At 41.3% G+C, this 18,318-nt stretch overlaps 1 pseudogene across 1 annotated transcript; it reads right to left on the bottom strand.

Annotated features, from left to right (window-relative positions):
• Positions 1-15,876: 15,876 nt before the first annotated feature.
• LOC147637117 (3-ketoacyl-CoA synthase 4 pseudogene) lies at positions 15,877-17,990 on the bottom strand (annotated as a pseudogene). The gene has a single exon (XR_015266326.1). The product of XR_015266326.1 is annotated as a 3-ketoacyl-CoA synthase 4 pseudogene (transcript).
• Between the last annotated feature and the right edge of the window lie 328 nt (positions 17,991-18,318).

Here is an 18,318-nt window from a genome sequence, read left to right as displayed (position 1 = left end):
AGTGGATTGAGACATATGAAGCTCTCAAGCGACAGCGAGTACAAGATCGTTTAAGTTTCAGAAGGAATCACACTACAAGAAATCTCCCATATCCAGAAGTTATGCAAGCTCTTCCGGACTTTCCCACAGGTAGATGGCTAGAAGCTACAATTTTAGAAGCCAAACGTGCTGGTTTAACTATAACAGAGGAGGAGGAGGAGGATGCGATTGGCATGTAAGTGTTTAAGTTCTATATGTCTCTCTTTTTTTTCTCTACATGTCTCAGTGTTGTCCATCAACAATCTTTATGTGCTATTTGTAGTATCACAAATATGGGGCGTTTTGGTCACATGGACGTCATTTTCGAGTAGAACGAATAGACCAAAGAAGAGCAACCTTTGATTGTGGTGTCACAGCACAGTTTGTTCAAGAAAGTCGTGCAAGTGCAAGTGATGATAACACAATTACTGGAATGCTTGATTACTTTGGAACCATTCAAGATATATTAAAGGTTAGCTTCAGAAGTTTTGAGTTGTTTATTTTTTATGTGAAATGGTTCAAGGTAATCATGAATGGGCCACATGCAACTGTACGTAGAGACAAGAGTGGCCTCATCCAAGTGGACTCCACAAAGGTATGGACCGATCATCAAGATACTTTTGTGTGCCCAGAGCATTGTGAGCAGGTTGTCTTTAAAGCGGATCCAAAAGATCCACGCTGGCTATTTGTGGTTCAAGTCGCCCCCCACAGTAAGCAAATTTTTAAAGAATTTGAGCTACAACAGGGTGATGTGGATTCACAGGGTGGTGGAGAGCAGCAAGAACAAGCGATATCAACAATGAAGAGGAGCAAGCAAATGAAGAGGAGCAACTAGAGCAAGATCCAAATGAAGAGGTGCAAACCAATGAAGCTGAAAAACATGTTGAGGAAGAAGACATAAATGATGAGGACATCCTTCATCAAGGGACTTTTAATGATGAGGATGCTGAAATGTACATAGACATAGATCTCTTTGGGGCTACTGATCTTAATGAGGATGATAGAATAGATAATGATTTTTAAAATGATGTATCTTAATGATTATGCAAATAGTTATGACATATTTGTAATGATTTTATGACATTGAAGGTGCAAAGTGATATGGTTTACCATTGTTGTTTAGGAAAGTTAATGCTTGTCATATGGTCCTTTCATTGTTTACCATTGTTAATGTTTACCATCATAATCACTAGTGCAGGTGCAAGTTGATATAGTTTTACCATTGTTGTTTATCATTGTTAATGTTTGTCATATGGTTCTTTCATTGTTTACCGTGTAATTTTCATTTCGCACAAGTTTGTCATATGGTTTTTTGTCCAACAGGCCATGGATGATGACTCACCATCGCTCGACTACAGTCCTGATTTCTCATTTAATCCTACATCGTAGGGCATGAGTCCCCAACAGTTATATGGTTTTCTTTCGTCCATGACTCCAGAGCAGAGAGCCATGGCTCAGAGTTATTGGGGTTCTGGAGCAGGGACATCTGCCTCACCATCTGGCTTCCCGACGCCAGTTCCCACACTCGTAGGTACGACAGCAGCTCCCACACCTCATACCACACAGCCTTCCACTCCTCTTACAGCTCGATCTACCACCTCTTCACATAGACGTCGCTCACGTAGTAGGTCTTCAGGGGGAGGTTGTTGTGGTGGTAGTGCCATAGATGCTGTGACACCACCACCACGTGAGCGTCGTCCTTCGCTCTCATCTGTTGATAGCACACCCATAGGTTCACCTTCCACTCCCTGGGGTGCACATGACCATGACAACAGCAAGATATACACACAATTAGGGATGGGACACCAATAATGAATAGTGCAGGGAAGGCAATGAAGACACGCATTCGACAATTGTGCACTATACAATTTCACAACTCTGTCATGACTAAATGGGATCAGCAAGATAAGGAGAAGAAAAATTATATAAATACAAAGATAAAGCAAGAGTTTCAGCCATCTGACCCTATGAATGTCATCTCTAATGAGTGGATACAGTATACAGCTCGCATTTTGATGGGGCATCGTAGGTCAGAGGCGAGGGATGCATTTAGAGAGGGGAAAGAGAAACCTGTTTGGCTAGATGACAGGGAGTGGGAAGCCATTGCTCAGGAGCTCACAGAGACACCAGAGAGGTTTCAACAACAACAAAGAGAGGCGGCAAGGGCAAGACTCCATAGGGGCTTCTCATCTTGGGAGTGGTGGTTACGAAACCATGCGCCATGAATTCGTAAGTATTTGTAGCAATTTTATTTATGTAAATGTATGTATGTGGGCTAAATGTTGATTTTTAAAAGTTATAATTGTTAATCATTTGTGTAGGAGTTGGCCACCACCAAGTAGGCGAGAGGAGAAGTACGCTCACAAACATGGCCTTGTAGCCTTATTTGAGATGCTTGAAGAAGAAGGAGAGACCGTCAATTGGGAGGCATTACCATGATGTAAGATGACCTTCAAACTAATGGTATATGATCAAAAGATTCTTGAGTATTAATGTTTAATTTAATTTCTTGTTTATCGATCTGAAAAATAAAAAAACGAGCACGGTTGTTTTTGTGCTCTATTTTAGACAGAATGGTGTTGTCTATTTGCTGTTGTTGATCCTGTTGTGCAGGCAGTCAGGCAACACTATTCTGTCTATAAAAAAAATTCTGCTACAGCGTCGGTATATTCCCCGGTATAGATGCCGATATAGTCATTGGTATATGTGCTGGTATACATGCCGGTATACATGCCGGTATTGTCGTCGGTATAGACGCCGGTGAAACATCGGTATAGGCACAGGTATAGATCCCGGTATAAGTACCCGTATAGTAGCCGATATAAACGCCGGTATACTCGTCGATATAGGCACCGGTGTAACATCGGTATAGACACCGGTATAGGCGCCGATATTGTTCCCCGACGCTTATACCGACGTCGTCGTTCCGACGCATATACCGGCGTTTATACCGATGACGAGGCTTTTTTAGACCCCGTTCAATGACGTCGGTATAAGCGCCGGTATTAGGCTACCATGTAGTAGTGCTATCCTTAAGGCACCTCACTGGGATACTATTTTCTATGTGCATATAGATGCTTTAACTTTTTCCATAGGATGCATATTGGCTCAACCAGGGGAAAATTATATGGACTTTCCTGTGTCCTACGCTAGCCGACAACTCAACAGTGCAAAGAAGAACTACACAACCACGGAAAGGGAAGGTTTAGCTATGATCTATGCAGTAAAGAAGGTGAGACATTATTTGCTGCAAAAAATTGTACCTTCTTTGTTATCATCAAGCTTTACTTTACCTTGTAAATAAATCTTGTGCGACAAGAAGAATAGTGAGATGGTTTGTAATCCTTCTTGAGTTTGACGTTATTGTAGCTGTAAAGAAAGGGAAAACTCACCAGAGGGATGATCATCTTTCAAGGATCACCTCAGGGGAAGCCACTACAGGGGTGGAGGCTAATGCTACTCTTTTTCTTGTTGAAACAGCACTAAAATGGGCAGAACCCATTTTACAGCTGCTTGCTACAGGTTTAGTAGATGACAGAAGTCTCATTACAGATAAAATTGCTACTTTGGATTTTTGCAAGCCTTATACTTTGATAGCTGGTCGACTGTACAAGCTTGGACTTGAAGGTGTGCTTAGGCTTTGCATTAACCCGCCGGAGGAGTCCACTGAGACTCTATCTCGAGCACATGTCAAGGCAGGTGGAATACATGTAAGTGCCAAACAAACGGCTAAACGAGTTACATTAGAAGGAATATAGTAGCCAAGTATCCAGATATTAGAAGGAATATAGTAGCCAACTATATATCTGGATACTGAAGATTTTGTACGTAAGTGCAAGATGTGTAACCAGTTTCAGCCAGTGGCCCATGCTAATCTTTTTCAACAAATAAGACCTATATTTCTTTGGAGTGACTATATTGTCAAGTATTTGACATATGGACACACAAATGAGAAAGTTCCACGACATAGGACAAAGGCCATTGAAGTGGAAGCGGAGAATTATGTGCTTATAGAGAAGCAATTGTACAAGTGATTCAAGGATGGAAATCTCAGATTGTGCGCACGAGTTGAGTGGGCCAAACAACATAAACAGGCAGTCATGCTTACTTTGTCGTTAGGGACAGATCAAATGCAAAACTATGTCAAACCCTTCCATGTAGGCATAGATTTCTTAACAGAGAAGTCAACACTCACAACCTCTACACTACTTAACTCTGGAGCCGACTTCAATGTCATCTCTAAAAATATTTGGACACAATCAGGCCAACCACTGCTCATAGAAACGAAGATGACTTTTAAGAGTTTCTCTTGCACTGAAACATCCAGTTTAGGCCCTTTTTATTTGAAGATACGGATGCAAGACCAGCCTATCTATACATTGTTTTATGTGGCTAACAATGCAAAGCTGTGTAACATGTTATATTGGGCAGGTATTGGATGCAACAAAAAAATTGCCATTTGGACTGGACCCTCCAACAATATGTGATCAAGGTAAACTCTATCACTCTTAATGGAAAATGCTACCAAGGTGAACTGGAAAGAATCACTAAAGATACTTCCTCTCTATTTGGAGTGAAGACAACAACTCAGAGTAGCTTTGCTTTTGTCACCAAGCGGATTAAGGAATCATCTTTACAATACCATAGCTACGAAAATAACAAAAGCTACTTATGGATTCCAAAGTCCTCAAGGAAATCTACAATCAGACGTACAATTTTTGTTGTGACTCATAAGATTACTACATAACCAAGGAAATTTCATCAGTAGTGTCAACATGCACATCCGCAAGAAGGCAATCTCAGATGGGTCCCCAAGAAGGTTCTTTAAGACCAAGGCTATTATGAAGGAAACATTCTCCTCTCGCTTCCAAAAAATCAAACAGCTACCAAGACAGTATCAATTCAAATATAAGAGCCAACACTTATTGTTGATCCCCCGATTCCCTCAAATTAACTTGTGCTTCCAAAGCATCAAGCGGCTTGGTCACCAACTCAAGTAGTTGAGCCTACAACCACATACCAATGGGTAATCTGGGATGATTTCAACAAGAAGAAGTACAAGGCACATGAGTATTTGCCCGCTCCTATTTTCAAACCACCAACTGCATTACGGATAACCCTAGGAGTATAAACAATAACTTCAACTATGAAGAAGCTCATGGAAAGCAAACTGCCTTCATTTGCCACTTTAACAATCCGAGGAAAGGCAAGATATCTTCAAGGATATCTTCAAGCACTCCTTTCTCACAAGAATCCATGGTCTGTCATCAACAAGAGCATACACAATCTTTGAACAGCAGATCATTTACACCATGTAAGTCATTGCCATTTCAATTACATAGTCAAGTCATCGGTAATAGGTCTACAGGCATAAGAGTTAGAGTCGGACACTCTGATGCCAAAAAGCGCTCAGAGGTCAATCCCACAGTTTTCCATATATACTCCTATGACCTATGCATAGACTAAGTCATATTGGCTTAGTATCCACCAAGCACATACTTATAGTGGTAAGATCCCAATCTCGATAATATTGTTAACCTATGGTCGCTTAGAGAGCTAATCCGTTATTGGGATATCATGTACACAATGGTAAGGATGAGTGTCGTGTCCTCTACTACAAATGCCACTGAACCAATTGCTTTGGCACATCGCTTAATGACCCGTAGGATTCTTACACATCATCCTCTTTCCCATGCATTGACAATGTTTGCATGTAGCGTCTACCTCATCGACCGATGCATTAGGCACTCTTTCTAGTTCAGCCCATGCACACATAGCGGATTCTAACTCCAAACATATTTCAAAGTGCCTGACAGCTTTACCACTGCCACCCAGCTTAAGAAGGGGGGAGTTCACTACCCTCTGCACATTCTATTCCACTGCTAGCAAAGGTACCAAGAACCCAGCATTCAATTAAGTAGGTCAAAATGCAAAAAACATTGTTAGAAAAGATGTCAATTTTACAGATAATGATTTTATAGAAATTTTCCGAGACGGGTATATATGCAGAGTTTTGACCATAAGCCATTTATATGACCTAAGTGTGAGTTGGGGAGCTTAGCTCAAGTGTCCAGTCGATTATGTTAAGTTCTCAAATCAAAGGGGTCGACATAAGCTTTGTATCGAACCCAATACCACTCCAATCTGACTTCGTTTGAGTCTAAAAATAGTAGAAATACTATTTCCAGTGTGCCCTCAGCTCCTATTTTAGCATTTCCAGCGCCTGTTCCAGCCTTCCCGAAATATATACTCTTATTACTTGCAAGTTAGATATATGTCCTTGCATCATGTTCAAACTTTCAAGGACATATTTGACACCCAATTATGGCCATGGTATGAGGCCTACACATGAGTATCCATACATGACCCTTCTTACGACACATGGAACTCTCTCGTGGCATGTAGATCCTTCACCTACATGAAGCTTGCAACAACAACTTGGACCTCCGGCACTGGTCACGAACATTGAATGGTGTGGAAGGAGGGGATTTTACGTCCCGCCCTATGAATGGCCGGTCCAATAGGTTCGTCGTAGGTGTAAGCACCTCACAGCGATACTAAGCCATGGGGCCAATTCATTTTGTACCCATCTGATTTTTGAAAGAAATCCATGTAAGAATGTAATTACGAGCCTTTTTTTGTATTTATGAGCAATGCCATTTATTGGGGTCACTATCGAATAGTGGCATCCACACAAACACTAATCTCATGGAAGGAGAGAAGCGATCTATGCGGAGAACTTAACCCGGCTAGCTCACGGAGGATATCTTGCTTACTAACACATAGAAAGCCTACACATTAATGACTAATTAATGCACACAATAATGCTAATCAAACATAGAGTTAAAACCATTAATCAAAGAAGCTAAGGTGAGAGAAACACACATAGCAATGCGCTTTCTACACACAAACACCTTTCTTTAATCAATGAGCAATGCACTTAATCAAATGAATAGCAAGTAAGCTTAACTTTCTACTAATTAATCATGCATTAACAACAAGCAAGCAAGCCATTGAGAGAGACTAACAAAGAAGAAGAGAAGCCATTGCCATCTGGATTAATCATGAGAAGATTTACAAGATAGAAGCTCAAGCTATGGAAGCTTAGCTTAAGGTAGAGGAGATATAGACTTAGAGAGCTCACTTTAAGAAATGACCCAAAAAGCCCTCAATTCTTAATTGTGTTCACTTATATACCTAGGTCAGAACTTACTAGGCTTTTCACATTTGGGCGGACACCACTAAGAAAATGGCTAAATCATGGGAAAATAGGCTAAGGATTATACACCGTGGAACTCTTACGAGCCCATCTTCCTTCTTGACACATATTACATTACACTTAGGCGGGATTCACTTAAAAATAGGAAAAGTCTTCAAAAACCAGTTTCCTGGGTTCACGCTCCCGCTACTTACTCTCTTTCTTTGTAGCTCTATCTCTCTTGACATCGGCTTCTTGTGCTGTACCTACTCTTCATTCCCTGTAACCTGTAACCCGAAAGGCTCAAAAGATCCAAAAATGGAAACCTTCCTGTTTTGGTGTACCCAACATTCTTGTTTTGGCATACCGCTCCCACAGCTCTTCATAACAAATGGCACTCTTTTCCTCATGCGCTTGTCACCTATTTGCTTGTAAGAACCAAAAGCATCTGTTCCCCAAACAATCCCCCAAGTCTAAACCATGTCCGTCCTCAGACATGCTTGAAGTTCAGTGCTTCGAAGGTGTCCGTATTTGTCCTTTTGTGGTGGTGTTGCTGCACAAGAAAGGTTAGCAAAAGTGGCAGCCAACTATAGTTACGAAAAATCCGTTCACAAGTTGATTGCTTCAGAAGGTTAGTGAAAAACGGATGAGTGTTAGTCACGTATGGCTGTTTGCATGGCTTCTTGTTTCAAGGCAAAGAAGCATCATCAATATTGCAAATATCTGAATTGTTTGCGTACATGCGTGTGTTACACATATTGAATTTGTAACCATAGTGAATATGGAAATGAAGTTAGAGTGGGGGTTAAAAGGTTAGTAGCAACCAACATGTGAAAAGATATTCGTAAAACTTACCACTATACTACTACGACACCTAACCAACACTGAAAACTCCCCCAAGTCTAATTGTTGTTGTGGGTGAGATATACGGTGCAAACCACTTGGGTGTTGGCTGAATCTGGATTGTTTGGATTGAAAAGCGTATAGGTGAGGTGTTGTGGCACTCCCCCCTTCCTAGTTTTTGTTCATCGGAGGCTGTCTCTGAAGTCCGTATTCCTTTGATGGCACTTGACATTAAAGTTATCCTCCTGCTAAACTCTACTTATTTTCCTTAGCATTGTGGTACCTGCATTTACTTGTAACGTTTGTGCATGGGTATTTCTCAGAAGCGTGCCTAACGCAATGCTCAGGTGGAGCCTTAGATGCTTCACAGAGGATGCATGACAAAAAACGAATGCGGTGCGAAAAAAAATCCTAAGGGTACTTAAGAGATCTATCGAGGCAGTTGGTTAAGTGGCTTTTGATGATGAGGATACTCTCTCTCACTACCCATATGCTTGTAAGCTCCCTTTTCTTCCCTTCCTAAGTCTTTGCTGCTCCTGAAGCAAGTTGATCAAGCATTGGTGCCTAATAGCAAGGGAAGGTGCTTTAGATATCTTTTTGTTGGTATGGCCTCATATTGGTGCATCGTGATTATTATGCTATGTACAAGAAAGTGTATGGATGAAGGGAAAAACCACTTGGGAAAAATTTCCTTCATCTTTATTAAGTGCCCGGCTGTTGATATGCATATTGGTGTATGGTGCTTTGTGCTCTTAGGGATATTATGATACTTGAGGTAGAAACGAAGCACATTAACCATACAATACGGTACTCGGGCTCACATTTGTACGATCAAATGGCATCTACTGTCGAGGTTTCGTAAAGTAAAGTGTATTGTGCGTGAGTGAAGGGACTCTTCTTTTTCTCAATTTAGTGTAATAGACTTCGACTCTTTGCTTACCCATCCGGCATAAGCGACGCACTAATATATCCCGCTCACCGGCCAAGATGTAAACACACATAAAAACAAATGAAAATAAAAGAAAAAACGTATTTACATGTAGTCTAGGCACAGATATTTCTTGAAGATTTGGGACTAAAAGCCAAGCACATTTTGGCTAGAAATGCCCGACTCTAGACTCTTATGCCAATTCATGAGGTAATCGGCGACTTGACTATTTGCTGACCAAGCACTTAGAGTAGTCCATGCATTCAAAGTTTGGTGAATACCCATAGGTGTTGGCCTTGTTGAAGAATTTGTTGTCTTTGGTAGACTTGCCTCTTGAGAAGTAATGTCTGCTTTGAAGTCTCAAGTTGGAAAGCCGTCGGCTTTGTTTGTGGCAGTGCCTTTAAGCTAGAAGTAGGAGTGCAGTATTCATTCATTTTCTCCTTGCCTTTCCTTTGAGGAGTTCGTATTTCCTGATCACTTGTCAAAGCCTACTGTTGAGGTGGTGTACCAATGGACATAACCTCTTTGACCACAATAGCTTCTTCTTGGCTTGGTACCAATTTGTGTTTGGGTTGTCAAAGCCTACTGTTGAGGTGGTGTACCAATGGACATAACCTCTTTGACCACAATAGCTTCTTCTTGGCTTGGTACCAATTTTTGTTTGGGTTGCCAGTATTGATGTATCATCGGCCTTCTCTCTGACTGTATTTCTACTCTTGAACTGGAAGTGTTGAATGCAGTTGGCATTCTTTTGCGACAATTTCTGCATCTTTGGTTGGTGCTTCCTGTACCTGTGGAGGTGGAGTTGGTCTCTTTAAGCCTTGCTTTGGTATCCATAACCGATGGTTGCCTTCATAGTAGCCTTGGGCTTTGAGTAACTTCTTGGGACCCACCGTTTTTGAGTTTTGTAAGCTTGCTGAAAGTGTACCCCTTTCGTTGGCTTGTTAGCTCTTCTTTTCTGAGCTTTGAACTTTTTCTTTTGCAGCTGTTGTGGAATTGCTACTTGGGAAGTGCTGGCTTGCGTTGCATTCGTTGAAATAGGCTGTTTCTTGCTTTGTAATGGTTGAATTGTCAGTCGTTGGTTGTTTATGGTTAAGTTGATGACTTGTTGATCCCAATCAACTGAACATTTATGCTTGGCCATCCAATTCCTTCCAAGAATGACTTCATATGGACAATCCGAATTAGCTGTGACATAGAAAGTACAAGGTTCCTTGCTGCCTTGAATGTATGTTGTTGTCGTAAGGATCCCTTGACAATCGGACTTCATTAATGAAATGTTTGCCTTGATCGCTTACTATTTCAATCGGAAGACCATAGCGAGTAAAGACATACTCATACAAGAATCTAGCTGCCTCGCATCATTTTTTACTGTGGCTTTAGCTTCCACCCATTTTGTCAAGTAGTTTGTGGCAACAATGATATACTCAGCATGAGAGCCTCTCGCAGGTGGTTTGATTGGTCCTATGAAATCTATCCCCCATTTGGCAAAAGCCCTAGTGCTCATCATAGGCCGTAAAGGCATATTGTCAAACATGGTTTTAGATCTTTGGCATTGGTCACACCGCTTAACAAACTCCTGAGCATCATGATAAAGTGTTGGCCACCAAAGACCTGACCATAGAATGTTTCTAGCAGTGGTTTCTCCTGAAAAATGTCCACTGCCAATTCCCTCATGTGCTTGTTGTAAGATTGGGATATATTCATGTTCACATATGCACAAACGCAAATTCCCATCTTTTCCCTTTTTGTAGAGCTGTTCACCTAAAAGAGTATAAGTGACTGCATCTACCTCCATTGATCGTTGCCTATGCTTATGAATTGTATCCTCCATCTTTCCCGTCTTGAGATACTCCACAATGCTGTCACTCCACTTTGGTAAAGAATTTACATTGTAAAGTGTTGCATGAGGAATTGGCATCCCTTTGATACATTCCTTACAGCTGTTGATATATTTGGCCACATCTTCATTAAGTGTAGGCCACCAAAATCCTTGCCAAGAAATCCTTCTTCTTGTGCCCTCTTTAGAAAAGTGAAAGCCACATGTGCTTACATGAGCATGGCTCATGATATCATCATACTTGTCTAATCTAAGGATTTTATCGTCACTCAGGTAATACAGCCTTCCCGAAAGAAGTTGAAACCTTTGGCAACCTTCTATAAACTCCGTCTTCTCCTCCAAACTGTCCTCAACATCTTTTAGAGTTCCTGTCATGAGGAAATGAACAACTTGTTCACTCCACTTTGGTACTAATTCAACTCTAAATAATGAAGCGTCTAGAAGGTCATCTTGAACTCCCGTGGGTTCTTCTCCAAAGGTTATTCTCGACAAATGATGTGCTCTTTGATGTGTCGAGCCCTTTTTTACTGCAACGGTAAAATCAAACTCTAGGAGAATGACAAACCATCGCACTATTCTTCTTGTAGCACAAGGCTTGTTGACCAGATATAAAAGCGCTTGATGATCAACAAAGAATACAAACTGAGTGGCTAAAAGATAATGCTGAAATTTCTTTACATCATAAATCATAGAAAGCCCCTCTCATTCGGTGGTTGTGTAATTCTTTTCAGCTACATTCAACTGTCTGCTGGCATAATAAATTGGAAAATCCATGGTTGAGCTAAAATGCAACCGATTGCAAATGCTGATGCATCATTGTGCACATAAAAAACTTTGCTCCAATCCGGTGCCCTAAGTATTGGTGCACTAACCAACGCTTTCTTGAGCTTTTCAAATGAAACCTCGCATGCAGGAGTCCATTCAAAAACAACTAAAAGTGCATACATAGGCCTGGCAAACTCAGCGTACATGTAAATGAAACGTCGATAATAACCACAATGACCTATAAAAATTTGTACTCCTTAAGCGTTTTTGGGTCTTGGAAGCTCAACAATAACATTGATCTTGTCTAGATCAGTGGAAATACCATTCTTGGACACTATATGTCCTGAAATCTTTCCTTGTCGCACCATAAATTTACACTTCTCAGGATTCAAACAAATGTGGTAGACTTGGCATTTTTCAAAGACCTTGCGTAGGTGTGCTACATGGTCAGTCCTTTTTCCATAAGCCTTTGGAATGTTGCAAGTGCATTGGTCAGGCCAAATGGCATGACTCTATATGCATATATTTCCCATTCTGTGGTGAAAGCCATCTTATGTTGGTCCTGCAGTGCTATGGACACTTGATTGTAGCTGGAGAAACCATCACGGAAGCTAAAAGCTTTCTTACGTGCTACCCGCTCTAACACATGGTCAGTGGATAGGCAATGGATAGCTGTCCCTAACTATGGCAGCGTTTACTTGCTTAAGATTGACACAAACACGTAATTTCCCATTTTTCTTGGGGACTATCACAATGGGTGAGACCCACTCAGTGTGTTCAAGAACAATAAAGGAGGAGGAGGATGAAGAAGCAAGAGAGAGAGAGAGATTTTGTGGGAATAAGAAATTTTGAATTTTAATCATGCAAAAAGCGAAAGAATGTTGTGATGTTGACACAAGAGGCAAATTTTGAATTGTGAGCATGCAAGTCGCAAAAAAAAACCTTTTACCTACCTAGAACTCGAAACCCCATGGTAAAGGTCAAAGAACTCACCCATATTCTATGGTGTTAACACCTCTAGGGTAAAAGTGAAAGGATTCACCCCATATTCTCTATACCTCCAACCAAAAACGACTAAGGCAATGCTCACGCGAAGCATAGTTTTCAGTAATATGAGAGAATAACTAAGCCTCTACTCTGCTCACACGATCATGAGTGAAGGGCTCCATTGAACTAAGCCTTAACTAATGCTTAGTAGCAAGGTGTTGGCTTCGTTACCTACTACTACAGAGTGTTCCAAATATGGAGTTAATGAGGAGTTAATGCTTTGAACTTCTTTCAAAAGCTGAGCATTGACGACTCCACACTACGGGAAGGATGGGGTCTCTAGGGGCCCTTTTATTTGGCAGTTTAAGAAAATGCTTAAAACACTAATCATGCTTTGACCAAGGCTAGAGTGTTGCGGCTTCTAACCTAAAGGTGCCTAGAAATTAGGGAATATTTCCAAAATATTTTGTGTGATACGAAGCTATATGTACATGTCCATTAGTAAGTGGATGGTGGGTGATTGGGCCACGTTAAATGGATACACATGTGCCACCCTAGCCCCTCTACTCCAAGCACGCCCTCCATCCAAAGTCTGTCTAGATCACCATAAAAGCTTTACTTGAGAGCACACAGATGGACAATGCCATCACATTGTACCTTGCTACATGTTGGTATAATAAAAAAATTTAATTCTCTCCATGCTCTACTTTGTATTCTCAATTATACTCTCTTTGCTACACTTTTCTGTTTGCTGCTCTATATATCTTACAGAATTATCTTGTATGAATTTCTAATTATTATTTTTTCATCATTTAAAAAAGAAAGATAATTATCAGAAGTTGCTGGTTGTCAAGGTGAGAAAGGCCTTTTATCTCCTTCGTGGCACTTCTAATGCCACCACTAGAGGGTGAGTAATGATATTAGAGAGGAGATGATCCAAGGGGCACATGTGCCAAATTGACATGTTGGTAGGAAGGATCCCGCCACCTTAGGCAAACTCAACACCATAATATAACAAGGCAAACTCAACACCATAAAAAAAGTGGCTAGCTTGATATAAAGACGCCCAAACCCCAATGCTCATTACCCCACTAAACCCATCAATTCCATCATTACCCCACTAAACCCATCAATTCCATCAACATCAAAAACTAGTGAGGTCCCTATAATTTGTTTCTCTAAGAAGGGACATCTAGATGATGCTTGAATACCTATTTTTGTTGCACTTCCTACTTTGTCAGAATCACACTGGACAAGATACACACGATACGGAAGGCTAAACTTCTTCTTCTTCTCTACTAAACAAAGTGATATTAAATATGAATAAAAATACAAAATAATTGCTAGATTACTCTGTACAAGTGCTCCATAGTGTGAACCTACTGTGAGGTGAGCTAGGATGATAAGTATGCCACAACTCGGTGGGTGGACTAGGTGTGTAGTCCAACTATAGAGAATCACTGACAAAGATCTGTTGTGCCCCTCACCAAGTGGGCCAGTGAGTAAATGCCTGAACGATCACCATGGCCACTTCATGAGTGTCAGCTCATGTGGAATGCACATTTTATGCCTATGCCCAACCATTGGAAGATTGGCATAATTCATTTGTCACCAAAATTGCCCAACCCCCCTCCCTGTAATGTGCTTCCTAACGAGCCCGGGACTACCTAAGTCTTTTCTTTGGTGATACCGTCGATACCTTTGATGTATTTGACCTTGAGTCTTGCCCCTGAGGTGTTTTTTTAGTAGTAAATCTCTTTTTTCGAAAAAAAGGAAGTAAAAACAATGATCCATGTCATTACTCTTGCTAAGTAGAATGCTAGGCCTCGATCACGGATGAAAGAAGTGCAAAACGAACAACAAACTCTTTGGAGGATGGAATGATCTCACATTACTGGCAAAAGGAAAAAACTGTGATTTGTTCGTAACTCTAGGCATGATAATAGGTGGAAAATGATGTAGATAGATTGCAAAAACGCTAGGTGAACATGCCCTTCTTTATGGTGAACAAAGGCCTCTTTCAATTTCAAAGTTGCTGATACAAAGAAAATGATATTGAGGAGTCGGTGGTCACTATATAGAAGGCATTAAAATTACATAAACACACCTCACAAGTACCTTGTAGTATATTGTATACTCAAACTTGCCTTGACACTTGTTATGCTTGCATCAAAACAAGGTAGTCTTTACAACATAGGGTGACCTCATTTTTATCAAAAGTGCCCTTAAGAGAAAGTGCCCTTTCTCAAAACTCCTATTTCCAAGCTTCTGCTGACACTATTAAATAATGGCTTCTAGTATCAAAAAAGGACCATCCTCCACTAACATTGCTACTAATATCAAAAATAGCTGCAAGCAAGCGCATGCGAAGAAATTTTTCTTTAACAATAGAGTCTCCTCTTTTACTTCATTTGCATATTGAGTAAAAGAACAAACCTATTGCTATGCTTACCCACTCACATCAAACACCAATACAAATACAGGTTTACATTCTCATTATGAATGGAGGGTACCATTAACAAAACATAGGGTTGAGTGCTCTGTCATGAAATACATTCTCTTAATCAATTTAAACTAGAAAAGAAGCAATTGCAGACATGCTCCCTAAAAGTTGTCATTTCTAATCTCAAGGAAAATCCAAGGTTTAAAAACAAGCTCCTACCAGACGCTCCGCGAAGGGGAAATCCAATTGCAGTTTCCGTGTCCAATTCTCAAATGTTCAATTATGAATATCTGATCTTACACTAAATCCTAACCAAATCATCTGAGCTTTGCCAAGCAATGGTGACTGCCAACATAGCTGCATTCCAATCAGGGCTAAAAATTGGAAGTCACCTGATCATCAATCTGAAGGCAAGCATTGAATTGTTGCACTGTATCTGTATGTAGAATCTGTAAAAGACATTAAAATTTGTAGTCTTTTTTGTAGTTTCTAACCTTCTCTGACACTCTAATAATAAGAGCTCCCCTGTCTTGCAGTTTTGAAGAGCAAACAGATACCAGAATTGTATTTAGAAATTCAATGGAATTTCAATATTTGTAGACTTGTCTTACAGTTTGTGAGAGGAAACATGCTAAACAAAGAACACCTTCAACACAGTTATGATTTAGACTAGCAAGTCCCCAATACTATGTGCTTCAAAATTACCATCAAGCTCTCCTCCGCTCTAACTTTGAATGGTAAAAGGATTGTCCTTTTTTAATATTTGACGGACATTAGATTTTTCAGTATGGTCAAGGTTAGTTCCAATTTGATAGTTAAAGACCATTAGATTTTTCAGCAGAACAAACAAGAGGTTAAGAAACACAGGGAATTCAACTTTCTGATATCCAAATTGGGCTTTCTGAACCTCCATGAAAGCTGAGAGAGAGAGAGAGAGAGAGAGAGAGAGAGAGAGAGAACATTATTACAGTGAGACAAATTTGTCAGTTCTCAGCAATTACAATGTTATTCAAAGATTTCATGTGAAGGCACAACCATGGCCCATTCTATCACATGAAGCAAATGAAAATTTCTCATCCAAAAAACAAGGTCTGCAAGAAGGCACTGCATGCGAGCTAGGCAATAACAACTGGGTAGCTCTCAATACAATCCGCCCAAGGGTTATCGGGTAGAGGCTTAACAGTACGTAGAGCTTGCCATACTGCACTGTTGCATTTGAATCCGCTGCCAAAGGCAATTTGCCATATCCGGTCACCTCTACGCATCCTCCCCTTCGCTTCCATGTATGCCAATTCATACCATATTGATGATGATGATGTGTTTCCGAACCGATGCAGCGTCATCCTCGAGGCCTCGACATGCTTGGGAGAAAGCTGCAAGTTCTTCTCAAGCTCATCGATCACAGCTCTTCCACCTGCATGGATGCAGAAATGCTCAAAAGCAAGCTTGAAATCGGGTATGTATGGCTTCATTTTGATGTTGAGGACCTTCCTTGCCACAAGCGTTGCAAAGAAAAGCAGCTGCTCTGAGATGGGCAGAACCAGAGGTCCGAGGGTTGTGATGTTGGTTTTCAAAGCATCGCCAGCAATTGCCATGAGGTCCTTTGAAAGAGATACGCCAAGCTGCCCAGCCTCGTCTTGTTGTTGGTATACACAATGAAAAGCTTTACCGTCTGCACCCTTGTGTGTCCTTACTGTGTGTACTAGTCGGTACTTAGCTCTTCTCCTTTCTACCCCCTTGTTCGACAGAAGCACAGCTGCTCCCCCGACTCTGAAGAGACAATTGGGTATCAGCATTGACTTGTCATTGCCGAAATACCAATTCTGTGTGATGTTTTCCATGCTTACAACAACAGCATAACTGTTTCGGTGGACTTGAAGAAGGTCTTTGGCAAGATCAATGGCAATCACACCCGCACTGCATCCCATGCCCCCCAGATTGTAGCTCCGGATGTTGCCGCGAAGATTGTATTTGTTGACGATCATGGCAGACAATGAGGGGGTTGGGTTGAACAAGCTGCAATTAACAACAAGGATCCCAATGACTTTTGGGTTTATGTGCGTGCGCTCAAAGAGCATGTCGAGCGCACCAAACATGACCTGCTCGGCCTCTGCGCGAGCGGCCGCCATGGAAGGCATGGGTGGCAGCTTATGCATAGCAGGGGGCAAGTATGTCTCATCACCTAGCCCAGATCTCTGCAAAATTTTCTTCTGGAATTCAAGGCTTTTCGCGTCGAAGATGCCGGATTTCTCAGAGTGACTCATGAAGAGGGACGAGGGGACCATGAGGGAAGGGGGAGGTTTGTAGCAAGCATAATCCACCAGAAAAATAGAGCGGGGGCGCGACATAAAATACACAGTGGATACAAAAACAAGGACACCGGAGCAGAGGAGGACGCTTACCAGGTTAAATTGAAGATGCACCCAGAGCTGCCATAGATCATGGGGGCCAACCCGCCCTACCTCTAAGGCTATGCCCAGCATAAACGGTATCAGAAGAAGCTTTACCAAATGGGTTATCATGTAATGGTACCCCAACTTCACATACTTCAAGTTCACGCTCTGCAGAAAATCGGGTAGCTTCCTTCCCGTGTAGATCTGCAGCGTAACCGCTTCCTTCGGCTTCTCTGGCATCGCCATAGCGATGAAGGTTCTCAATTGATGCAGAGTAAAGCAATGCAACCTAGTAGATTTCCTCTAATTTCTTGTTCAAAGCAGGCAAGATGCTCTGGTCCAATGCAGGTAAGTTTCTGCTTGTGCAAAACCCTAAGATTTCTTATGGATCTTAGGGTTTTGCAGCAGCAAAATGGGGAGATTAGGATTTCTGAGAGAGAAATTGCGAAGGGTGGAAATGGCAGATTAGGGTTTTTTGGAACAGGGGAGAATTGGGCTTCTTGGCTTGAAGGACTCTGAGAAGAGGCGGCCTTTTCAAGGGAGAATGCACACAGAGAGAGAGAGAGAGAGAGAGAGAGAAGAGAGAGAAGAGAGAGAGAGGGGGGGCTATGGTCAAAAAGATGCAACAGAAAAAAAAAAGTGAAAGTTTTGCATGAACGTGCACACGCGGCTAGCCGCCCCCAACGCCGGAGAAAATGCAACGGTCTTACATCTACTCAATTTGAAATTAAAATTAATTTATTGGTATGCTTGGATTGCTACAAAAAATTGAGTTGAATTATTAAAAAAAACCCAAGTCCCAATCAAATTAATCTAATTGGTTCATAATCATTTCCAAATAAAAATGTTTGATGGTAAGAGCCGCGTGACGCGTCCCCCTGAGTGCATAGGGGGCTTGCAGCG

The sequence above is a fragment of the Cibotium barometz genome, chromosome 7 (genome assembly GCF_041138505.1).
Source record: "Cibotium barometz isolate CiBa-2024 chromosome 7, ASM4113850v1, whole genome shotgun sequence".
NCBI classification, from domain to species: domain Eukaryota; kingdom Viridiplantae; phylum Streptophyta; class Polypodiopsida; order Cyatheales; family Cibotiaceae; genus Cibotium; species Cibotium barometz.
This window is presented reverse-complemented; position numbering and strand designations above follow the sequence as displayed.